Source organism: Sarcophilus harrisii, chromosome 5, assembly GCF_902635505.1.
Source record: "Sarcophilus harrisii chromosome 5, mSarHar1.11, whole genome shotgun sequence".
NCBI classification, from domain to species: domain Eukaryota; kingdom Metazoa; phylum Chordata; class Mammalia; order Dasyuromorphia; family Dasyuridae; genus Sarcophilus; species Sarcophilus harrisii.
In genome coordinates, this window is record NC_045430.1 from 109,273,026 (window position 1) to 109,300,725 (window position 27,700).

The following is a 27,700-nucleotide window of genomic DNA, read 5'->3' on the forward strand; positions in this document are numbered from 1 at the left end:
ATCAAGGTCAGTGGCCCCAACCTCCCTGTTTGGCTCACTCGAGAGGATGTCTAATGGATTCTATGCTTCCCTGGACAGCTCTCATAGCACTTCAACGGTTGCTAGAAGACAAAGAGTTAAAAGCTTTCCTTTTTATTTATGTGTCCCTCCCCCCATACTCACACCCCTGCATTCTTTTTGAGGATGCTGAGGTATCTTATATAAGTACCTCTTTTCCTCAGTCTTAAGCTACCAGACCAAATGCCATCCTCTCTAAGTACGGATTTCCCTCCATCCCAACTAGCTAGAACCAGTAGTTGTCCCATTAAAAGAAGAACGATGCTGAAAGGGTAATGGAAATTCAGTTTGGCAAACATTTTGGCTCTGAAATAAAAGAGACTAGGCATCTTTTTAAGCAGTATTTTTTAGAGTTTTGTTCCTAAAAATAAAATACAGGCAAGCTTATTTCCTTGGGGATTCCTGTCATATCTCCCAATGGAATGTAAGCTTCAAGACTTTGTCTTGGGTTTTTTTGTTTTGTTTTGTTTTGTATTCTCAGATCCTAGAAGAGGCACTTAATAAATGCTTGTTGAGTTCAGTTGAAATGAATACTCACCAACTCTGTCTTCCTGGTCTGGGCAGCCAAAAGCAGACTTTAGTTTTGCTGATTCATCATTTGGAGATTGCAAACCTAAAAGAGCTCCAGTCTAGAAAAGAATGAGATGATCCAGAATAGTTAACACGCTCCATCAAAAACATTTCATACCAAACAAATATAATTTCCTTTTCCCCCATTAGGTTACTGGCCTTTTGGGTTTAAGGGATGCTATAAATATAGAATTCATCCAAGTTTTATTAAACATTTGACAAACTTTCCCATGCTATTCTTGTGAAAAAGGTGAAAAGGTGTGGTCTAGAAAATTGTAGATAATTCAGAACTACTTGAATAGCTATACTAGAAGAGTATTCACTCTCATGGTTTACTGTCAAATTGGAAAGAAATCTTTAAGAGGAATGACTCAGGGACCTAGGTTTGGCCCTCTGATATTTAACATTTTAATCAATGGTATGAATAAAGTCTTAGATTATATATTCATCAACTTTAGATTTAGCACCAAGCTTGGAAGAATAGTATACTAATGAGAGGAGGGAGGGGGAATCCCCCAAAAATCCATGGTAGCCTAGAAATTTCAGCCAAAATTTAAAATATGAAATTAAATCAGGAAAATGTAAAGTTTTATAGTTGGGTTATAAAAATAATGTTCATAAGACAAAAATGAAAGTGACAGGTATGACTAGATAGCAATTTATTTGAAAAATATTTGGAGGGGATAGCAGACTCTAAAATAAAAAGATTAGGCAATGATACATAGTAGCCAGTGAAAATAATATAATTTTAGACTTCATGAAGAAAGTCATAAGATCAAGACTGAATGATGATCTGAGCATATCTTATCAGGAATATCATATTCCATTTTGGGAGCCACATTTTAGAAAAACCTTTAAGAAGCAGGACAGTATTTAATAGATAGTAACTAGAATAATAGTAATGTTACATGAGACTCAGTTGGAAGAACTCATGTCTACCTAGCCCTGGACACAAGAAGACTTGGATGAGAACTGTTCTCAAGTATTTTAAAAGCTGTCACATGGAAGAAGGATTAGATTTCTTCTGATTGCCCCATGAGAGCAGAACTCAAAGCAGTATATGGAAATTGCAAAAGCTGATTTATTTTTGATTTAAAGGAAAACTTCCTAATGATTAGATTTGTTCTAAAGTAGAAAGGCCTACTTTGGAAAGTATTAGGTTCCTTCTGACTGAAGGTGCTCACGCAAAGCCTGGACAAACACTTGTCAGATGTTGGGAAAGGGATTCTGAATTGGACTAAATGTCCGTTCCAACTTTGAATTTCTGTTGATCTATGATTCTGTCATTAGACCAAGTCCTGTCTTCTCAAGTTCTGGGTCTTGTCAAGCATCACTCATGCCAAATAAAGGAAGGACAGAACTCACCTCAAATTTTTGTTTGCATTATTCGTTGCAATTCTTTTGTCCTATTTCCATACTATAATTATTTACATAAGCATTTTTATTGTTCGATCATTTTTCAGTCATGTCCAACTTTTGTGACCTCATTTTGGGTTTTTTTTTTTTTTACAAAGATACTGGTTCGGTTTGCTGTTTCCTTCTCTAATCCAGTTTGCAGCTAAGGAAATAAGGCAAACAGGGTAAAGTGACTTGTTCAGGGTTCCATAACTAAGAAGTGTCTGAAGCCAAATTTGAACTCAGATCTTTGTGACTCCAGGCTTTTTCTATCCACTGGGTCACCTTGCTGTCCTACATAATCATTTTCTCCTCCAAATGCAAACTTCATAAAGGTAGGAACTAGTATTATCTATCAATCAATAACCATTTTCTAAATACCTACTACATGGTGAACTAAGTATCGGAGTTGTATTTGCACAAATACAAGTTAGTGGAGTTGTGAAATGATACAACCATTAGGGAGAGCAGTTTAGAAATATGCCCTAACAGCTATCAAACTGTGCATACCCTTTGATTCAGCAGTGTTTCTACTGGGCTTGTATCCCAAAGAGATCATAAAAGAGGTGAAAGGACCCACATATGCAAAAATGTTTGTAGCAAGCTCTTTTTGTAGTGGTAAGGAACTGGAAATTGAATTGATCCTCATCAGTTGGGGAATGACTAAATAAATTATGGTATATGATTGTAATGGAATACTATTATTCTGTAAGAAATGATGAGCAGGCTGATTTCAGAAAATCCTGGAAAGATTCACATGAACTGATGCTGAGTGAAGTGAGAACATTGTACACAGCAACAAGATATGTGATGATTAATTGTGATAGAAGTGGCTTTATTCAATAATGAATTGATTCAATGCAATTCTAAAAGACTTGTGATGGCAAGTGCCAATCACATGCAGAGAGAGACTTATGAAGACTGAATGTGGATCAAAGCATAGTATTTTCACCTGTTGTTGTTTGCTTGTTTTTTTCCCCTTTTTGTGTTTTTTCCTTTGATCTGATTTTTTTTTTTTGGCACAGCATGGAACTGTTTAGAAGAATTGCACATGTTTTAACTTATATCAGATTGCTTGATATCCCAGGAGGGGAGGGGAGACCAGAGTGAGAAAACTTTGGAACAAAAGGTTTTGCAAAGGTGAATGTTGAAAACTATCTTTGCACGTATTTGGAAAAATAAAATATCATTAAAAGAAAATAAACAAATACAACAATGAAAAATTCCTGCCCTCAAGAAGCTTATATTTTACTAAAGGATACAAGTTTATAGACACATGGGATCAGGGCAGCAGGGCAGCGAGGTGGTTCAGTGAATAGAGCACAGGCCCTGCAGTCAGAAGTATTAAGTGTCTGAGGTCGGATTTGGACCTTGGTGCAGTCAGGAGGACCAAGGTCCAAATCTGGCCTCAGACACTTAATACATACTAGCTGTGTGACCCTGGACAAGTCACTTGCCTCAGCAATTGCCTCAGCAAAAAAAAAAAAAAGAATCATGGGATCATCAAATGATAGGATTGTAGATCTGAAGCTAGAAGACCCTCAGAGACTGACCCTTCATTTAAGAGATCAGGAAACTGAAAAGTAGAGTAACTTGCCTAAAGTCATGCAATAATAAGCAGCAGAAGTAATTTCTGAACAATATCTCCCTATATTTCAAAGAAAAGAATGGGAAAATCTGGGTGAACAACAGTGACAAAATTCTCCTGGTCTACTAGCCCAGCATCCCTATCAAACAGGGCAGTGAGATGATTTTGACAATGAGAACTTTTTATGAGGCCATGATGGTTCTCAGGGATCACCACTTCAGTTCAATTCAATTCAACAAGAATTGGTTGAGCATCTACTGAGTGTATCTCATAGAGTTTATGTTCTACTGTTAAGAAATAAGATATACATAGGTAAGAATATATGAAGTAAATATAAAATAATTTCAGGGACATGGAAGGCCTCCTATAGAAGGTGGAACTTTGAGCTTTGTCAGTAAAAAAAAATCTTAAATTTACTGGGCAGAGATGAAGAGGCAGAGAATTCTGTCCTGGGGAGCAGTGTTCACAAATAAAGGAGAAGGAAAGTCATGTAGAGGTAACCATAATTAATCCCACTGGCTGAAATATAGAATATTTAAGAAAGAGTTGTATGATCAGCCTGGAAAGATCAGGTAGAGCCAGATTATAAAGTGCTTTAAAAAAATAACCAAAGAATTTTGTATTTGATTTGAGGAGAATAGGAAATCAGTGAAACATCTTGAGCATGCCAGTAACATGGGCAGCAATATATATTTGGCAGGAGTATAATGGAGAGGGGAGGAGAGAAGAACAATTAGGATCTATTGCAATACTCTAGGTGAAATGTGATGAGGTCTCAGAATAGGGTAATAGTTGTATGGATGGAGAGAAGACAGATAAAATAAATACTGTGGCAATAGAATAGGACCTGGAAACTAATTATATGTAGGGCTTGATTGACAGTGAAGAGTTGAGAAATGAATATAGTTAGAAAAGAAAAAGTTATGAATATAGGTACCTAGAAAGGTAGACACAGAAATAATGAAGTTTGAAGTGGGGATGGAGTTGGGAAAGAGTTAGACGGAAAGAAGATCATTCATTTTATTTTGTTAAGTTTGAAATGTCAATGGGACATTCAGGTGGAAATGTCCAGTAGGTAATTAAAGAAATATGACTGGAGCTCAAGAGAGATGAGAAGTAAATATGTAGATTAGCAAGACACTTACACAAATGATAGTCAATACCATGAGAGCAAATGGAATAACTCGAAGAGGGAATATTTACAGAAAAAGAAGAGACCCCCCCCCACCCAATAGAAATCTGGAATATGCTCACTTTAGAGGGGTGGAATATGGTCTACCCAAAAAGAATTGAGAAAAAAACAGGTGAGACAGATGGGAGAAGAATTAGAAGGACAGTCACAAAAAACTAAGGGGGAAAACAAATATCAAGGAGGAGAAAGTTGTTAAATGGTATTAAAAGTTACAGAAAGGTCAAAAAGGAAGAGGATTAAAAAAAAAAAGTCCACTGATCTTAGAAGGAGATCATTAGTAATATTGGAGAGAATGACTCTAGTTAAGTGGTAGGGGTGAAAGTCAAATGAGAAAGGAAGTTGGAGGTCAAGAACTGCAGACAAAAAAAACAGTCTTTTCTAAGTGGTAGCAATGAAAAAAAAAGACAAAAATAGAATGATAACTCAAGTAGATGGCAGTATTATAAAGGTTTATTAAGGAAAATAGAGATCTGAGAATATTTGTAAGCAATGGGCAAAGAACTACTATTTAAAAATTGAAGATTATAAATAGAAAGTAGATGATTTGAATGGACAAACACACAGAAAGTACCAAGAACATAGGTAAATGGGCTGGCTGTCCCTTTTCATTCACATGGCTACTACCCCCACTTAATATTTCATCACCTCACCTATAGACTCTCACATTACACTTGTAATTGACATCCTTACTAATACTGTTTTCATTTCTCAATTTATCCACTACATTTCTATGAAACTGATATTTATAAAAAAGGTTTAACCATGTCACTTCCCTTTTTAAAAATCCTCTTACTGTCTCCATTTTGCTCTAGAATAAAATACAAGCTACTCTCCGACTCTTAAAGACTTTTCACAATCTAGCTCCATCCCATCTTTCCAGATTTAATTGACACTATTCACCCTCACACAATTTATGTTCCATTTAAAATGACCCATTATACATGGCATTCTATACCCTGACTTTGCTGTTCCTATATCTGGAATGATATTTCATCTCATCTCAATTTTTAGAATTCCTACTTCCCTTTAAGACTTAAGTAGGATCTCCCCTTCTTCCTGTTTACTTTGTATTTATTTAGATATACTTTGGATTTGTTTGCCAGTGTTTATATTGCATGTTTCCAGTAGAATGTAAGTTCCTTGAGGGCAAATGTTACTTTATTTTTGTTATTGTATCCTTCACACCTTAGAAAGTGTCTGAAACATAGGGATTGGGGCATGACTTGTGAATTCCTTAAGATAGGGAACTCTCCATTGGGGAAGCTCCCTCTACCAATGTAAATCAGCACATTCTCTCCAATTTATAATCTTTTAGATTTGACTAGATCACTAAGAAATTAAGTGATTTACCTGCCTAGAGGCATGTAGCTAATATGTCTGAAAGGCAAGACTTGAACTTTGAACCTCCAGGTTCTAAGTTCAACTTTTAAGCCATTATATCACAGCTGCTATTTCCTGGGACACAGTAAATGTTTGATAGTTCTTGTGAATTTGATTTAATTAATTTAATTTGAACAAATTGTTTTACAGGCATGTAAACTAAAATTCTACCTTCTAAAGGAACCTTTTCCCAATCTCTCAATTCTAATGCTTTCCCTGTCAATTATTTTCTATTCCTCCTGAATATAGCTTGTTTGTATGTATTTGTTTGCTTGTTGACTCCTTCATTAGACTGTGAGTTTCTTGAGAGTAGAGATTCTTTTTTATCTTCCTTTGTATTCCCAGTGCTTAACACAGTGCCTGGAACATAGTAGATACTTAATAAATGTTTATTTATTGACTAGTAGTTATGAATAATTCAAAGAAATATGTGAAGACCTTTATGAACTGATGCAGAAGAAAAGAGAAAAGCTGAACAACTTACACAATGATTACAATAATGTAAAATAAGACAAAACTAAAAAGCAATAGAACACAGAGCAAATTCAATGATCAATAGTAGTTCCAGATGACTGGAATTTTCCAATATAGAGATGGTGGACTATGTGTATAGAATATTACATTTTCCAGAAACTGTCATCTTACTACCATCAGTTTTACTTACCTGTTTTTGTATAGCAAAAGGATCTGTGTGGATAGGGGAATTATTAGAAAATGATTAAAACTCTAAAAACCTCAAACCAATGCTTTTAAAACTGTGTTCCTGCTAGCACAGATTTCTTCTGCATGTATTTGATCTCTTCCAGTCACTCTTTCTAACTACATACTCTATCTATCACCTCCATATCACTACATAAGGGTGTGGTACATTGGGGGACTGAGGAGTTAAAGTCCATGCATAGCAATGTCACCATCCCCTTTGATGAGAATCAGTGATTAGGGAAGTGCTGACATCCAGTTTCATCTCAAATGCTCTTGGGATGACCTACCTTTGCTGAGTCTCACATCAAGCTTTTTGCAGATTCATTTCCCCCTCTCTCAACTTTTCAGTGTTTTATGAGGTGATACTGCTGCTTGTAATCTTCTACTGTCCTACTGTGTAATGTTATACAAATGATTTTGTATTCTAAGCCACTTTTGTCTTTGACAGTACCTTCTTGTGGTTGCCAAAATAATCTTCCTAATGCACAGGTCTGACCACATCATTATCCTGATTCAAACCCTTTGATGGTTCTGTATTCATTGCCTACAGAATAAAATACAAACGCCTTACTATGGCATTCAATGTCCTGCATAAACTGGATCTAATTTGTTTTTTCAATCTTATTTTACTTAATCTTTTTCACAAACACTACATTACAGAAAAATTGGACTAATTCTTTGATCTCATTTTACCCTTTCATGCATTCATTCAATTGCACAAGCCATTCCCCATGCCTAAAACATATTCCTTCCACATCTCTATCTATTGAAATCCTTCTCTTCTTTGGAGGTCCATATCTTTTCCATGAACTTGCTCTGATAGATGCAGCTTTTGGCCAGGGTTGTGCTGGAGTCAGCTTGAACCAGTTTATGGGAGCCAATTGTTAAATTTTCTGTGTGCATAGAATGAAAATTAAATGCTATTAATCAATGAGTAGTTTATTATACTGTTGATTGAACTTAAAATGATGGAGAAAATATTAATAATTGAAATCACATTTTAAAGTGTGTCATACATACAATTTTTGGGAGAGCTAGTCGTTAAACATTTGCCAGCATACCATTATCTCTATTTCGGTTTTTGCTGAACTTGCTCAGATTTATACTCAAACAATTACAATCCTCAGATGATATTTAGTTCTGTGTCCCTGAGCAAATCACTGAACCTCTCTCAATCTTGAGGGTGGGGGGTCCTGTTAAAATAAAAATAATAATACTTGTAGTATGAGTTGTTAATTGGAACAAATGTAATAATGACTGATTTTGACTTAGACTAGATAATATCTTATACATATATTTTGTCTTGTAACCTTAAGAACTGATGTTGGTCTCAACAGGGACATATGTCCTCTCTCTCTCTATTAGACATTTTCAGCTCTGACCCATACATTTAGACCCTGTTCAGTTCTAGGATATCCTAACCCCTACAGATAGATCAGGCTCTTTTTCTCAAACTCGCTGGCTAGTTTATATCTTCACCCTTAGAGACTGGGAAAATGTTTGGGATATCCCCAAAAGGGAAAGTAGAAAGATTTATATTGACAGTGTAAATCAGGAAAGGACAATTCTTTATTTCCTCTACATTAAAGAAATACTCAACTGAGAAGACTCATTGATCAAAACAACACAAAACCAACAAGCAGTAATGATTTATGAGACAAAGCATCAAAACATGAAACAGTTGGTGGAACTGCTAAATTGGCATTCTTCTTCACTGTGGCTTATTCCTTTTAGATCTATGTCTTATGAAAAACTAGTTGTGCTTATTCTGCTTCCTTCTAAAATGATTCCTTCATTCTATTTTTTTCAAAGAGTAAGGATGGTCAGGCTCCTCTTAGAGTGTAGCCAAGTACTGAAGAACCAAGCTCCCAATCTCCAAATTCCTATGGCTGCTTCCAACACTGGGAATCTTTCTCTCAGGATTCTGGCTATTCTCAGTGGAAATCCCACTGAATCAAGAATAAGCATTACATTTTCCTAGGAAGGACATATACCTTCTGTTATGTACTTCCAGCTTCCATGCTGTTGGATAAGATAAATTCCAGTAAGGGCTACTATGTGTTATTCATTATGGAGAGAAAACAAAACATCCAAAGAGTGAGAATTCATTCCCTTTTAGGTTCATTGTGAAGTGAGCCACTCTTCCTGGCTCACTTTTATATAGTTTATGTCCCCATCCCATCTCCCTCCACTACAACCATCTAGGGAAGAAATGGGGCAGAGGAGAGGATCCATTAAGGGTTTCCTGCATTACTCCAAAGAAGGTCTTTCAACCTTGAGCCACTTGTTTTTCCTGAAGCAGTTAGGATTAGTTCTTTATGTCAGGTGCTTTACCCAGAACCAACTAGGATTAAACTTCTGTTTATCTCCCCATTGCATAAGTAAAGCACTTTGCAAACCTTAGGAAAAGATCCCTTGCTAAAGGTTATATTCCAGTTAGATGTTGTCTATCTCTATTATATTTGTCATTGTGATCATCATCATAATTCTTCATACATCTTTATAAGATTTTCTGAAGGTCTTTTCCTTTGACTTAGGGACTTTCATTTTTAAACTTCCCTGGTCCCAGTTTACCTTCTTAATTTGAGGCATCAGACTCTAATAGGACAGAGATTTGAAAATTTTAAGTTTCTCTTTTATGCCTTCCCTAACCTTCCAGAGCAGCCAGGTGCTATAGTAAATAGAGCATCAAGCCTAGAGTCAGGAAGACATATTCCTTAGTTCAACTCTGACCTCAGACATTTACTTGCTGGGTGACCCTAGGCAAGTCCTTAATCCTGTTTGCTTCAGAATACTCACTTGTAAAATGAGTTGAAGAAGAAAATGGCAAACCACTCAAATGCCTTTCAAATAGCTTAGTGGGTTCACAAAAACACTACTGAAAGAACAAAACAACAACAATAAAATTCCTTCCAACTCAACTCAAACTAGTTTTTCCCCCTCCTTGAATTTCCTAAAGCACTTTGTCTGGACTTCTCCTTCATTCATTCATTCTATCTAATAATAAAGAATAAATAGTTCTTATTTCTATATTTGTGTCATTTATCAAATAAGATCATAAGCTTTCCAGAAATTATCTATTCAGTTTTTCGTATTTTTGTTTGTTGAGAGTAATAGGAATTTAATAAAGATTTGTTTAATTGAATTAAATTGTACTGATTACAAAATAAAGAAGTTATAGAAGATTTTTAAAATGTCCTTCCTTTGAGTATTGGGTGATAACTGAGAAAGATTGTTTAGAGATTTAAAATGTCATTCATAGATGTCATTTGTATATAGAATAGATGCTTATTTATTTTAAGTAGTGTAGGTACTTCTCTGTCAAGGGAATGGGGGGCATGGACTTGATAGCCACCCATAATACTTTCAAAATGTATAATTCTATTGTTCTTTCTCCAAATATTTGTCTTGGGTAATATTGTCAGAATTCCAAGCCACCTATTTAAATCACATCAGGAGGAAAGAAATGCGATGGGATATAAGCAATGTGTATATGTAGAATAACAATGTAAATATTTTATAGACTGCAGTGAAATGGTTTGGAATTAAATGCTTCTGCTGGAAGAATTCTGTTTCATCTCCAAGGCCACTGCCTAAAAGTATATGTGTTTTACGCAATAACATTGCCAATACTCAAAGACTTTACCAAAAAGCTCTACATTTATCTAAATTTTCAACATACTATCATGACAAACTCAAGAATCACTTGTCTCAAGCTTCACAAGAAAAATGTCTTCATTATCCTATGTGGGAACTCAATTCACCAATTACAATGACAGTTTAGCTCATTCCCAGCTTTTTTCTTCTCCCTCCCTTTCCCATAAGTTTTTTAAATGAATGGTCCACACCTACTCTCTCCTCTACCAGCAACTTCCAGCCCTATTCACCATAATTCAACTCACATTGGTGCCTACTATGCTGAGTTCTAGGGAAGATAAAAAAGTAAAGAAAACATTTGTACCTTCAAGGACCTTATAATCTAATAAAATTTATAATACAATGATACAAATAAATATTAATTAGAATATGGTTAAGTACATTAAAACAATACAAAATGCTATGATATCCCATAAGGAAGGTATTGCTTTCAGTTTATTTGTGGGGGGGTTTGAGGGGGAAGAGAAGAATATTAGGAAATTCTGGGAAAGGAGTCATGGTGCTCAAGGTTACATAGAGATCTTGATTGTAAAGTTCTTAGTACCTTTTCCAATGCAGATGGAAGGTGATAGGGAATGGAGTCAATTTTGGAATGAATGGTTCATATCTTTTTTAAATAGTTATCAGGGTTTTTTTAGACCTGTAATTTCATTTTTGTAGGAAATTTCATGTAAAGAAATTCTCTCCATCAATAAATATTTTAAATTAGACTGTAGTGTATGATCTTAGAGAGTATTTTGCCTCATTTAGAAGTAAAATAACTTGCCCAGAGTGATAGAGGCAGTATTGTACGCGTCAGAGGCAGGATTTGAATCCAATCCTTCCTGATTCTGACAATAGATCTCTTATGTCAAGATGCCTGGGCAGCTAGATGCTGTAGTACCTAGATATAGTAGATAGAATGGTAGACTTGGACTCAGGAAGCCTTAAATTTAAATATTATCTTGATTACTTACTATTGTGTGACCTTGGATAAGTCACTTAACCTCTCAATCTGAGTTTCCTCAACTGTAAAATGAGGAAAATAATAGTTTTTCTCTCATAGGAGTGTCAAATGAAATAATATGAAAAGTGCTTTACAAACCATATAGTAAATATAAATACTATCAATACACATAGAGACATATGTGAGTATACATATATATATATAAAATTTTAAAATGCTATCAATATACCACACAGAGACATATGTATGTATATATACATATATAATAAAAATAGCATTTATAAAATAATATAAAATTGGACCCAAAGCCTATATGTGCATACTTCAAGTATGATACATAGTTCAATTCTTTCAGACTCTCCTTTGGGGAAGGCTGCCTCATCCCTTTTGCATCCTTTTTGGCAGATTAGGATGTCCACGTGATTACAATTAAAAGTTCTAGGTCTTAGAGGTAAGCTTGGTGGAGTTTAGGAGAGCATAAACTTCTAATTACTTCTTTAGATCATGGTGTGCTTCCCATTTACACAAAGCAATTATAATTACATCACTGAATCAGTAAATAAACATTTATTAAGCACCTACTATGTGCCAGGAGCTATGCCAAGTGCCAAAGATACAAAAAAAAAGGGGGCAAAAGATGATCTCTGTTATTACAGAACTCACAATCTAATTGGGGGAAAACACATAAGAAGCTGAAAATGTGGGGGAAAGGAAGGGAGGGTACCAAGCCAGGAAACATGATGAAGTCCAAAGATATGTTAACTGGGTGAAAAATGATGAGATGACTATTCTAGATACTTTCTGTAAATGAGTATCTAGAAGGAGCTCTCCAATGTCCACCTTCTATCCTCTGTAGTCAGAAAAGAGAGGCCCCAGGATCAAGGGATACTGATAAAGTATACATTTCACATCTGTAGAGACCTAGCCAGCAAGTACATAAGTATGAAATCCATGTGCCTAGAGAAATCACAATTCTGTTCTGCTCTGGTGTCCTTGACTTTACCACATTCTACCTGCTGGGAAAATCTCTTTTCTATTATCTGGTCTTCTCATCATCACAACTATTCTTCTGGGGGAAAATTGCTTCTCTGTTATTCTAGAGCTTCAAAAGTCATGATAAGCTCTTTCAGCACACAAGATAGCCACCTTCTGAGAAAGTGTTTAAAATTTTGTAGCAAAAATGACAGCATTATACTACTTCAGTGAAGCAGCAATCCTAAGCCTAATGTCTGCACCTTTCCAAATCTGCTCCCTGAGTTGGGCTCTGAAAAACATTACAAACTAGACAAGCCTTCACACAGAAGGATGCTACTTTGCCCAATCATCTACCAGCCTCTCTTCCAATCAGCATAGCTCCCAGAAAAGCAACTATATCTTCTTCTTCCCTTTTATTCCCCTCTCTCTTGATTAGAGAGAACTATAAGGGGAAACCCTCAGCAAATATCCAAACACTCAAATACATTCTTAAATTCTACAAACACATATTGTTTATATTCAATCACTTTTCTTTTCTCCTGGTGTGATTTAAATGGGTGGCTTGGAATTCTGACCTATAACCCAAAACAAACATTATAGAAATGTTATGAAGCACTTGATGAGCCTCCAAATTAAATCAACCATACTTGCATACTTAATGACTTCAATTCAAAAGTGACAATGGATAGTGAGAAACAAATTGGAAAACATGGATTAGGAATAAAGAATAGTATTTTTCTTGTGCAGTATGATAAATGTGGAAATATGTTTAGAAGACCTGCACATATTTAACCTATGTTGGATTACTTGTCTACAAAGGGAGGAAAGGAAGAGAGAGGGAGAAAAATTCATAACACAAAGTTTTGGATGTTGAAAACTATCTTTGCATATATTTTGAAAAATAAAAAGCTATTGTTATTTTTTAAAGAAGGAATAAGAGGGAAAAGTTTTATAAAAGTCTCATTCCCATGTATTATGAAGAATTCTTCAATAAAGCTGTAAACGTTTTTATAAAATATAAAAGTGATTACATTTAACAGAGCTCATGGTATAGAAGTCATTCCTGAATGAGATTGCTATCTATAGTTAAATTGTCAATTTGCTAGAGCAAAGATCAAGATTAACAGAAAGAAAGAAGAAAGCATAAAACTTAAAAAAAAAAAAAAGATATGAAACTAAAACAACAAACTTTTGAACTGAAGTCACTAAGCATCAAAATATAGTTGATTTAATTTGGAGATTCATCAAATTATTCATAACATTTCTCCCCAAGTTATTATTCTCTTCAATTAGAAGTCTCTTTGTAAAACTTAACATGAGCATTTCAATATTAAAAGACCAAATGATATTTCTACTTGTATTAAGGCATATGATAAAAATCAACTTTATCTCCTTTCTTTTTGTTCTTCTTACAATGTAGCTTTAACTTCCTTTTTCTGGATTTTTTTTATTAAGAAAGCCAATATTGATAATAATTCAGTTATTTTCATATGTCCAGTCTAATGTCATTGGACAAGGATCACATATTTAAAGTATCAATCGTCAAATCAGGATTTTAAAATTACAATTATTAGCACCATCTCTCTTTTCCAACATTCTTCGACCACAGAAATATATTGAAAGAACTGAGATAATTTGTTCGAGAAAAGGAGAGTTAGCAAAATCCTAACAATATTGAAGAATATGTACATAGGACTAAAAGCCATAATAATTTTTTTCTTTTTTTCATGAGTTGCCACGATCAAAGAACTCATCACCAATTTATTGGTGATAAACCTCTCTGTATTGGATTAGGCTGACTCTCAAAAAGCAGAACCATTCTGTTGCCTAGCAAAAGACTTTCAAGTATATGGAATCCAAGAAAACTTGTGTTTCTCTGGAATAGTCTTTGAGAGGTCAGGGCCAGCTTCACATCATAATGAAGTATTAGAATAGGATTTTATAAAGTACCCATTCTTTAATAAGTCTGTCAATCTCTTTTACTTTATTGGATAATTTAATCCATTCACATTTAAAATTATAATTGCCAGGCTTATGTTTATCTCCAAATATTTTTTTAGCATTGCTCTTTCAATTTCTTTTCAGTTAGAATTTTATCCCTGTGATTAATTTTGCTGATACTGTTTTGATTTTAACCACAGGCTCACTTTCTCTTTCTGTGTGTGTGTGTGTATGTGTGTCTGTCTGTCTGTCTCTCCTCTGTTTCTTTCTTCCTTATTCACCTTTTTCCAGGATCTTAGACTGTATTATTTTATCTCTTTTAAATTTGCATTTCATGATCTATTTCTTTCTTTCCTTTACCCCTTCTCTTTCCCTTCTCAATTAAGTGATTACTTATAAAAATCCATCCTTCCTTCCTTCCTCCCCTATAGCCTTCTTATTTTTAGGATTTTACTATGACATTTTCTAAGAAGCTTTTCTCTGTTTTGTTCTCTTCATTATTTATCTTCTCTTTCAGTCTATCCTGAATTTTATTTTTTGTTGTTTATGGCTTATCCTTTTTATTCCTTTGTCATTATATTCATTTCCTTCATGGAGTTAGAGTTTCTGAAGCTTCAAGTTTGATTTTCTTTTTCTAATCAATTTCTATGTCATTATTTTCATGACTTTTGCCCCATTCTCTTTTTTTTTTATGAAGGGACCAATACTGTATGGAAGTGGCAACTCTAAGGGGTAGGGGATAGTGCTATATCATCATTTCTGGATCTATATTCCTTTCCTCATTCTATATGCCATTACGGGAGCCAAATGGTGCTTGGAACTCACTTATCCTGGGTGTGTCTGTGTGTGTGTCTGTATGTGTCTGTATGTGTCTGTCTGTGTCTGTCTGTGTAATGTATGATATAGCCCATGGAGGTACAATTCTCTCTTAGAGGTAATCTCCCAATGAAGAAATTCCCCCAAACCAAATGGAGTACTGCTTCTGCATAGAGGGAGAGTCATAGGGCTGAATGGAACTTCAAAGGCTACCTAGTCTAACACCTTCATTTCACAGATTAGGAAAGGCCTAAGAAAGTAAGGTGACTTGCTCAACATTGGTTCAAGGGGCTAAAATAGATGGATAGAAAGGAGAAGGCAAGAGAGGGGAAAGGAAGGGAGAAAGGGGGAGAAAAAGATCATCAGATGAAAGATTTTAAACCAAGTTTTCTGACTCCAAAGCCAATACCTTTTCTGCTATACTGTGCTGACTCTAGGCAGAGTAGATAAGCTGATATTTGAGATCCTAGAGCTTCCTTTCCCACCTAAGCACTGAAATAATTTCCCTCTCTAAGCTTGTCAAATATCTGAGCCTCCACTTAGGTCCAAAGAAAAGTTCTATATAGAGGAATGTTTGTGCTTTCTAAATAGTTAAGGGTAGTGGGTGAGGACTCCCTAAAGTGATCATCAGTTCATGTTTCAATGCCTCTAGGGTTCCTTTTCTGAAATTATATTTTAGAGAATTTCAAAATAAACACCGGTCTGTGTAAGTAGCCAAGTTCAAAGCACTCTGCAGTCTATAATTTTCTTTGCTTTCCTTGGGCTTCTGAGTTGTGCTTTACCATAATATCTTTTATTGTCTTCCTTGCATATTTTTGCAAGCAGCTCCTTTTGGCAGAACTTTCTCTATCCATCACTGTTCAATTCTGCAGTAGTTGGTGGGAAAGTTTTGGCTACAATTTGGAAAGAGAGTTCTCCACAAAAAGCTCTTCCAATCAGGTTTCAGTTGGTTAAAATGTCACTGGGCTGAATTTTCTATAAGACCAATACTATAATCAATGCATCAGACTTGGAAAGCACCTAACAGATTGTCTAGTCAGACCATTTAATTTGATAGATGGAAAAACTTAGGCCCAGAGGAGGGAAAAACCTTACCCAAAGTCATGTAGTAAGTTAGTAACATAGCTAAGATTCAAATGTGAAGCTTTAATTCCAAATCCAGCCCAATGTTTTGTTTTTAGCTTTTGTTATTGGTGTTATTCTTCCCCTCACCAAACTTTTTCTTTGAGGGCTTTTAAATAAAAGACTGGAAAGATTTTATTCTAACATGTTGAAAGTCCTGTTTTGCAAACAGGTTCTAAATATTTATGAGTTTAAGGAAATAAATATTAATTAAATGCCTACTATGTGCTAGGCTCTGTGCTAAGCATCTTACAAATATCATCTCCTTTGGTCTTTATGGCAATCTTGGGAAATAGGTGATTATCCTCATTTTAAAACTGAGGGAAATGAGGCAGACAAAAGTTAAATGATTTGCCCAGATTAAAGTTCTCTCTAGCTAGTAAGTATTTGAAGGCAGATTTGAACACAGATCTTCTGACTCTGCACCCACTACTCTATCTCCTAGGCCACTTAGCTGCCTCTAAAGGACATTTCATTGATTTAGAGAATTGCAACAATATTATAAGGCTATTTCTCATTTCTTGATCTGGTCCTTAGTCTTGACTTTGTCAATGAGGACTTTCTTCTCCATGTTCTCATCTGTGAAATAAGGAGATTGGACCAGATGCCTCTGATGTCTTTCTAGATCCGTATCTATGATGATATAAATCTGCAAAATAGAGGGTTGGAGGCTCTGTCCTGTAGAACATGGGGTTCTGTGGACCAGAAATATGTATTATGTGAAAATGTAAATGATAATTCTATTTTGCTTTTTTCTCCAAGAGCTGTCATCTTTGTTTGTCTTAGGTTTCCTGGGATTCATTGAGCTGGAGAAGGAAATGGCAAACCTCTCCAATGTCTTCACGAAGAAAACCCCAAATGGAATCACAGAGTCATATATGACTAAAAAACAATCCAATAATAACAAAATGTACCAAACTCTGTACTAAGTGCCTTACAAATATTATTTCATTTGATCCTTACAACAATCTTGGGTTATTATTATTTTCATTTTAGAAGTTCAAAAAAACTGAGATAAACAATGCTTTAATGACTTGTTCAGTGTCACAACTAGGAAGTGCTGTAGTCAAATGACTCCAAGTCCCACATGCCTAAGTTTAAAGGAATGATAGGAGAAAGGCTGCCATTTTCTCTAGTACCATCTTTATCTCTTTTTTTTCTTTTTTTCTTTTTTCTTTTTTTTTCCCTTTTTTTTTTTCTGAGGCAATTGGGGTTAAGTGACTTGCCCAGGGTCACACAGCCAGGAAATGTTAAGTGTCTGAGATCACATTTGAACTCAGGTCCTCCTGACTTCAGGACTGGTGCGCTAACCACTGTACCACCTAGCTGCCCCATATTATCTTTATCTTGAGAAAAGGAAAAGCCCCTCAGTGGCTTACCTACATTGCCCTTTAATCTTCTATTGGTTGAATAGATGGAAATCCCTCAAAGCCTTGAGAACCATCGAGGTTGGCTTTGCCCATCTCAGTTAACATTGCTTTAAAAGTCCTGAGAGTGGCAGAGATGTAGCTTTCTTTACAGACCCAGAAGTAGCCCCTCCAGCCTAGCAGCCAGCTCATGTGCTGACCTAAGTCAACTTGAGACTGGATCCAAGCCAAACTACTTCTCCTTTCTGTGAATATAGGTAATTCAGTAGCAATCCCAAGACAAATGTTTCCAGCTAATCTTCTCGGAGGCAAACTTGTGAGTTTAGGATTTCTTCACAATTATTCCAGCCCTTCCTGGAAAAGAGAACTTCCAACAGAGCACAATCCCTAGAAGGAAGAAAACATTAACCTGGAAGAATTTGTTTAGACAATGAAGCATCCAGGTGAAGGTGAAATTCTGTTTCATTTTTTGATTTTAAGTGTCTACTCTCATAGACTATAATAATTGTTACTGGTGATTATTTAAATCTTTACTGATACTTTGTTCTCTTCCTTTAAGACCCATTTCTAACATTACCATGATATGTACCCCTCTCCTCAAGCTAAAAGTGATCATGTCTAAGTCATAGTCTCCCCTGTCTTCATTTGTTTTTGTCTTTCTGGGTAGTTACTTATTTTATTAATAATGTTAGCATTTTAATAAAAGACATCAGTGGTATTCTCAAATGCCAAAAACCCTCATGGTGGGCTCAAGGTTTATATGACCTTGGAAAAGTGAGTACCAGAGAATGACAATTAACTTTGATTGGTTAACAAGTGATGAGAGAGAATGAATATTACAATCAGGAACTGGACCTATTCTAGTGAATTTTAACTATGTCATTTACTTCTAAATTACCTCCAGCAAAGCCAAAGAATCCACACCAAATGTTCATAGGGACTATCTGTGTCTGACCTGTGGCAGAGCATTCCAAGCTCATATTGGTCTAATCAGCCACAATGAGACACACTATTTCACTCCAACATAGTAATGTCATTTTGATCCTCCTCCAGAATGAAGAAAAACAAGCAACTAACCCCCAGTCTAATTAACGGATCTCCACCCAAATCTGAGTACAACATAATGGAATTAAATTCCTTGTAAGGTTGGGTGGAGTCTGCCTTGTCCTCATTTGCCTACAAAAATACTTAGGTCTCTTCAACCTTAAAAAAAAATTTTCTCCTACCTCCTTACTTGATCTAGTTATTAAATCACATCCCCTTGCATAAACATCTGTACTTCTCATTAGATTCTATTGATTTCTTTCTCCTAGCAGATACTTTCTTCTTCCAAAGCATCAGAGATACCATATTTACTGGATTTTCTACTATCTTTCTAATTTCTTTTTTTGTCATTCACTTGTCTTCTTACTCTAGCCATTTGTGTTTTCCTGACTTTTTCATATTTATCATTTCTTATAATAACTGAATAAAATTGTTAACACTCAAATATACCAACTTGTACCACTCCCCAGTTGATGATTTTCTATTTTGTTTTGATTCTTTGCTGTCATAAAAATGTAGCTATGAATATGCTAGCATTTTGTTTCTAATAGTTCCTTCATCTTGTACCATTTCTTTTTTTTAATGATCCTTAACTATCCCTTCTTTAAGTTTAGCCTTATTGGTTCTTGGAAATTTACCTTTTCAATAAAGAAAAAACATTTTATTTTGATCTCTGGGCTTGACAAAGTCTTTCATAAAGATAAGTTTAACTTACAAGGATAGTGAGAAAATATTTTAAAAATTAATCAGCAGTTATATTTTTCTTTTATACAATCAGTTCTTTTCTTTAACATAATAATTGGTACAATAGATCTAAAAATGTTAGGGATCTGAGAGGCCATTTGGTCCAACTCCATTATAGAGATGAGGAAAATGAGCTTTTAAATGCCTCATCCAAAGTTGCCTATGCAAATGTCATAGGCAGGACTTGAATCCAAGTCATCTGCCTCCAAAATCAATGCTTTTCTCATGGTATCATTGGGTTTTATTCTTTAGTGTTTTTTAAAGTATTCTTATTGTTGTGGGGGTTTTTTACTTCTGTTTCTCCTGACCCTATCACAAACAAATCATCAATATCTGGTAAAATGAATTGTAATCTTTAGTAAAAGAGAAATCCTTTTCAGACCCTCACAGGTATGACAATAATATATTTCATAGCTAATACTTCTCAGCATCATTTTCAGGTTTTTTATCCTATTTTGGCATCCTCTTTCAGAAAGGTTCAATCTTTTGGTCTAGGGGCTAGAGATTCAGTTTAATTTTTGAATATGCTAATATTATAAACAAGATCATTTATTTCTGCTTAAATAATTAAATGAGGTTTTGATGATAGAAAGGTTATTTCAAAGAGGATTCTTTCTAATAGCCAACCTTGTTAGATTAAGTCTTAACATTACAATTTTCAATCATCAGGTTTATCTTCGTCAAAATTATAAGTTTTAGTGTTAGTAAATTCTTCACTGGGTAAAAGAGGTGTTATATATGGTAGTAGATTTGGATATTGTAGAAGATTTTAGACTTAAAGGATCAATATCTATAAACAAGGTTTCCCCAAACGTCTTTTTGGATTTAATATCTTAAAGTCATTGTTGTCACTGTTCAATCATGTCTGAATCTTTGTGACCCTGCTTAAGGTTTTTTTTTTTTAGCAAAAATACTAGGGTGATTTGCCATTTCCTTCTCCAGCTCACCTTTACAGATGAAGAAATTGAAGCAAACAAGCAAACAAGTGACTTACCCAGGGTCAGACAGCTAGTATGAGTCTGAGGAACTCAGGTCTTCCTGACTTTAGGTTCCAAGCCATATCCACTATGCCACCTAGCTGCCCTCAATCTTAAAACTACTTATGTTTAAATTGCACCAAGATTTTTGAGACATCGGTTTGTTCTTCCCAAATTACGGGATTTGCAAATGCAAAGACCTACTCTAGCATAAGTGATGTGTATGGCACAAGCCTTATCCCAAGAATCAAATCAAAGTATAGTTTCATATGCTTTCTTAACTTAACTTGAAGACTTAAGCTTTATGAGATCATCCAAATGATTGACACACTTAATAGAGAAACAGAAAATTGAAATAAATGTACACCAACATCTACAAATTATAAAACACTTTAAAAAAACAATTAGTATTAGAAACAAGAGTAATGTTTACAAAAATATAGCAGGCACACAACTATAACAGTCAGTTTCATGTGGAGAGTTTTGCTGCCTGACGAAGCATGGCACAGGGAGGATAGTATTAGGTTGGCATGAAAGAATGGAAAATGTGCTGAATTTGGAGTGAGAAAACCTGGTTTTGAATCTGCTCTGCCACTTCTTTGTGATCTTAGGCAAACCACTTTTCATCTTCTGTTTAGTTTTTTCATTTGTAAAATAAGAATATTAAACTAAATGACAACTTAGTTCTCTTCAAAACCTAAATCTATGATCCAATGACTCAGCCTGCTTTATCACACAATGCACACACTTAGACTTGACATAGCATACAAAAACATACCAACTAGTCATTTTCTTTCCACTATTCCCATCTTCCCACTTCGCCACCCTTCCTCAATCCCCCCACAAAAAAAACCCATATTTTATTATTGATCAATCTTTCATTAGCTATATAAAAATTCATATCATATTATATTACTCAATTATGATGGCTCCTAGAAAAATTATGTTTGTTGTAAACAATAACAAGATTATATGATGATCATCTGTGATGAACTTGGCTCTTTTCAACAATGTAGTGATTCAAGGCAATTTCAATAGACTTGGAGTGGAAATGTCAATCACATCCAGAGAGAGATCTATAGAGACTGAATTGAAGCATAGTATTTTCATCTTTTTATTTGTTTGTTTCTCATGGTCTTTTCCTTTTGATCTGATTTTTCTTGCACAACATGACAAATAAGGAAATATGTTTAAAAGAATTATACATATTTGAGCAATATCAGATTGTGTGCTGTTTTGGGAGAAGGGAAAGAAGGAAGGAATAAAGGGGAAAATTTGCAACACAAAGTCTTACAAAAATTAGTGTTGAGAACTATCTTTACATGTTTTTTTTTTAAATAAAATACAATTGAAAAATTCTGTTGTTTTTTTAATTCAGCATCAAAAATTTACTTATAAAATATTAAGACATGTGATGCCCCAGCATCACACTCTCAGAACCAGACTGGCCCCTCAGAGTTTTAGAATATTCCAGGGGGAGTTGCTATGTTGCGTGTCCCTAATGCCATCATCTTGAGCCCCAACTTTCTGTTTTCCCCTCCAAAATATTTTGGAAATACCCTGTTTTCCAGAGCTAAGGACAAGAAAGCAAACTGTGTCTTGAGCTTAGCATAACAACAATCCTTTGTACTCAGGATGATATCACCCTCTGGAAAAGTGTATTGCTTGGACCAGCACCAAGTGTTCACTGAGGGATTTACCTCCCCCTCTTTCCCAAAATCATCCATAATTTATTCACAACCCCTTTCCTTTGTTACTGACAGGTACTATACTTCAATTCCCATCACAGAACTCTGGTTTTATGCCCCATAGGGTGGACATGACTCTCAAGACTTGAGACAATACTGTTCTCACAGAGAACCTACAATTAATTATGTCATGATCCCACCCACTTGTGGTATATAAGACCTGCCTTTGTTAAGCCCTTCTTCTTGGGAAATAGAAGACTTCTGTTTGCAAACATCATTTTTTGGGACAACTGGATAGTATAATGGATAGAGTACTGGTCCTCATGTCAGGAGGGCCTGAGTTCAAATTTGGCCACGGATATTTAACATATTTTAGCTGTGTGACCCTGGGCAACAAGTCATTTAAATCAAATTGCATTGCACAAATAACATTTTCCTAAATATGAAATTAATTAAACTTATGTTTGTGTTCTAATTCTCCTGTCTCTACATTTTCTGTTTGCCAGCATTCTCTGAGCCTTACCATCAGGAATTACTATCTGCAACCATCACCCCAACCCCTAGGCAGTGCCCACTGCTCTATGCCCCCAAACCCAGTCAATCAGTGTCTTCATGTTGGGCCTGACCCTCTATATTCCCCATTCAGTTGCTTCCTAGAAGAGTCCAGGTGCCCCTAGAAGTGGCAGTACCTAGATGCAGTACCTAGTATGGCAGTACAAGGTGGGGGAGCCAGCCGACTCTTGCCCTTAATGAATTCATCTTTCTCTGTTCCTCTTGCAGAAATGTATTAGCTATGTAATTGATGGCAAATTATTTTATTTCTACTTGCCCCAGTTTTGTGATTTGTAAAGAGAAAGGTAATAACAGTTGTTGTAAGATCAAAATGATATAATGATTATAAAGTGCTTAACACAGTGACTGGCATATATTAAGCACCACCTTATTATTATTTTTTCAATTGAATGTAATTGTTCTATATTTGATAACTTAAAAGTGGGTTTAAAATGCCAAAGGTAATAAGATCAATGATTTTTATATGTGATAATTTGGGAATGCAATTGATGTTGAAGTTTAATGTTTGTGTTGGTATTGTATTTCTAAATTGTATTATATTTCCAAATTTTTAATCTGGATGTTATTATACATGAATAGGGCTTTTTAAAAAAATGACAAAAATTGAATATTTGAAAAGTTAACCACTTAATGAAATGTTTATAATATTTATTATTGTAGCAAATTTTCATTTAAAAGATCTTGGCTATTGTGAAATCGTATAAGGTGATTTAATGATGTACTTCAATATATTAATGATGAGCATATTATCAGGTAATTACTGTATGTTCAAAACCCCTGAATATAGTTAATTTTGATTTATAAGTAAAGGATTAATGAAACTGTTGGGGAAATATCAGGACAGGTATTCAAGCTCCAAGTTAATGAAATTTCACTATTCTAGGTAAAAATTTCTGGGACTACAAATTTACTGTTGTTTTGAGCTTTCATTACCCATATAGTTATCTGAATTGTCATAAAGTCAATAGCAGAAAATGATATGTGCTACAATCTGAGGACATTTGAAGAAATTTAAGTGTACCTGGGAAAAGTTTTGGGAATGACCTAGGAAATGGTCTAGGTGGGATCCTCCTGACTCTATTTCCCCATTGTGTTATTTCCTTTCTGGAAAAGGAAAATTTCCCTCTTGGTTAATCATGAGTCTTGCCTTTAATACTTAGTGATTACATGATTGACTCAGATATGACTCATGCCTGGAATCGAATAAAGCTAAGGGAATTTTTCCCTCTGTTATGATATAACTATGTCCCTCTTTTCCTTTTTATAGAAAATATCTATAATCAAAACACACTAAAGCTATTAACTAATAGGTTGACACTAGAAGATCTCTGAGTTATTATAACAGGATTCAACTATGAACATCTTATAATTTTAACCCATATTTATAACATAGGGATGATATCCTTCAAAGGAGGAAATGATTAGATGGGGTAACAAAACAAAGATGGGGACAGCTAGATGGCACAGCCATCCTGAAATCAGGAGGATCTGAGTTTAAATCTGGCCTTGAACACTTAATACCTAGCTGTGTGAACCTGGATGAGTAATTTAACTCCAATTACCTCAGCACCCTTTCTCCCCCTCAAAAAAAATAAGATAAAGATAAAATGCAAAAGTTTTCTACTTACATGGAATAGAGAAGTTTGAGGAAAGGCAATAGGATTAGAATGTTTTCTCTAAGAACTATATAGAGGTGTATACGATTGGTTTCAAATTTTATCTGTCATGGAAATTCAGGCTTCAAGTGTGTTTTGATAATAAGTTCTAAGGTTTTGTTAAATATTAAGTAGATTTTACACATAAATTGTATTGATAATGGTACAGAAAGTGAAAATATTTTCCCATTTTTTTAAGTATCTCTCAATAATGTTAAAAGGCAGAACAGGAACAAGAGCAATAAAGCCCCTTTTAGAGTTGTTCTGAGAATAGAGCATATTGTCCAAGACATCCAGAGACTAGATAACTTCATGAAACATCTGGCACTTTCTTATCTATCCTTTCTGTTCCCCTAACTAACTGTTTCTTTTTGCTTGGTTCCAGCTTTCACAAAACTAAGAGGCCCTTACCTGCTCTTATCCAGCTTTGGACTCCCAAAGCTAAAAAAATATTCAGTTAGCTTGTGCCTCTGTTAGAAGGGATTTGATGTTAATGTTTAAGTTCTCTTGATTATTTTGGTGAGCCCTCTATGTAATTTGATCTGTACTTGACAATGTAATTATGCAAATATGTGAGAAAAACTTTGTTGCATTGTTTAAACATGGATCACCTGAAGCCCTGCTTCTGAGTATATGGACCCAGAAGCATCTGACATCCAGAGAAGACAGCTGTTTGAAGATTCCAGATGAGGGCTGGGTCTATCATCCTAAGTTTTTATCTTTTTCTCTCTCCCCTTTTGTTATGTACCCAATCTCCAAGGACCTGATTCAAGCATTTGTAGATATTTTCTCACTCTGACATTCTTGGCTCCCTTTTCTTTTCAAATAGTGGCTAACAATGATATTTGGGACACATTTCCCCCATAGGTCCTCTCAAGGAGCTAACCTCCTGGGCAATATCCTATGGTTTATACCTATCTTTCTTTTATAGACCATAACAGTAGGAGTTCTTTCAGCCTTCTCCTCTCTTTAGCCAAAAAGGGAAAATATCAAAATATTTTGGGGATACTGTGTTTCCCAGACTTGAGCCCCAGCAAGCAGCTGTGTCCTGAGCTTCACGTAACAATAATCCTTTCCACTCAGGATGATATTACCCTCTGGCAAAATGTATTGCTTGGACCAGCACCAGGTATTCACTGAAGAATTTTAGCTCCCCCTATTTCTCAGGGTCATTCATCCCTTATTCACAATCCCTGTTCCATATAACTGATAGGTACTTTACTCCAGTTCCCATCAAAGAACCCTGTCTCTCTGTCCTGCAGGGTGGGCACAACCCCCAAGACTTGAGATAATACTATTTCTTCAGATAACAGTAACTCAAGATTTAAAAATGATTATGTCATAATCCACCTGCCTTTGGACTTCCATTTGTAAATATCATTTCCTCATTCTGAAGCTAGTTAAACTTCTGTTTGTGTCCTGACTCTCCTACCTCTAGCTGACTCTATTTGTTTGGTTCTGGTCACCCACAGGTTATAGTCCAGTTCAATACAGTTGACATCCTATATTTGATATAAAACTGTGACCAGCACTGTACCTTCATTTAACACATCAGGAACTTTTACAAAGGAATGTTTACCTCAAAGACATAAAAAGAACAAATATACAAGATTTTTTCCCCAATACCAAATGGCGGTAATGTGCTGAACCAGCTTAAACTATCTTATAAGAGCCAATTATTAGATTTTCAGTGTGAGCATTTAATCCTCAGAAATTAGCCAGTACTACAGATTTAGGCTTGATTTATTGTTTTGTTGATAGAGAAAATATTAATTATATATATATATATATATATATATATATATAATTTAAAATTGAGTCTGGAAAGCTAGTGATTAAACATTACCTATGAAGGGATGCTCTCCACTATGCCTCTTGGTCTCTAAAAAGTAGTTACAACTTAATTTCATTTCCTAGTAGTATTGGTCCCAAGCTTATGTCCAAAGGTAATATTACTGTTGGTTCTTTTTCAGCTTTTATGGCTAAAGATCCAGAGATTTTCTCCTTGTTTCTTAAGACAGCTATACTGGACTGATTGCAACACCTGATCTGGATTTAATTTCTGGATTGTAATTCTGGATTCCTGTGGCTCACTCTCCAATAGGAACAAGGCCCAGGAATGAATTTCCCTAGACTATATGGCCTCAGAGAGTATTAAAGCTCTGAGGTTCCTCTCAATGGGTGCCTCAGAGGGAATGAATGATAAAGCTTTACCAAACTGAAATGAAGCAAGGGGCAGGTAAAAATGACTCAGGTCTTTTTGAAATCACTGACCATTCCATCTTTACAACTAATTTTAAAAAAAGGCTTTTGTTCCCCCAACTTTTGGCCAATCAGAACCAGTTACAGAATGTATAGATAAGTTCCATAGTTCCTACAAGGCATTTCATTTACAAATCATTTTCCCAGAAACAAGCTTTTCATGAAGAAATTGCACAAACCAAGCCAGCTGATGAGGTCTATGAATAAACCAGACTCGCTTACACCAAAAAATTTCTGTGGCAAAATAAATATTGAGTCATATGCCTAAGGGATTTCCCCTTATATCAGGACTAACTCTGCCACTTTGAACTTCTACACATGACAGTTAGTTCTGCCCCTTGAATTTAAGCATAACAATTATACTCTTTTTTCCACATAACCCTCCTTCAAACGTGAAGATATCATATCTCATCATAGTCTTTTCTTCTCTAGATTTAACATTCTCAGTTCCTTCAGTCAGCCCTAATACAGTTAATCTCAAGGTCCTTTTTCATCCTGATGTCTCTCTTTTGGGTGCTTTCCAGCTTATTAATGTCCTCCCTAAAATGCAGTGCCTAAACCAATGCAATACTCAATGCAATACAAGTGTATTGGGATGACCCAAAATACTGAGGGACTTCATTTCCCTCATCATGAACACAATGCTTACCTTCATACAATTTAAGTGTCATATTTGGGGCAAAGGGGTTCTCATGTCATATTTATGACAGATTGAGTTTAGAATCTTTTGAAATCCCCAATCTTTTTTCAAATAAACTACTACAAAATCACTAATATGGACCTATGTTTTCTCATAATTTCACATATATAATTGGTATCTTATTGCTTGCCTTCTCAATGGGTGGGGGAGAGTTGAGAGGGAAAGATAAATTTCAGAACTCAGAATTTTTTAAATAATGATAAAAATAAATAAATAAATTTGTTTTTTAAAAAAACTGCTGCCTAGCCAATTGTATGGGGAAATTTTATATTTGTCCCTATTACATTTTATCTCATAGATTCAATCTACCATTTTTAGTCTTTTTTAGATTTAGATCTTAACTATATGT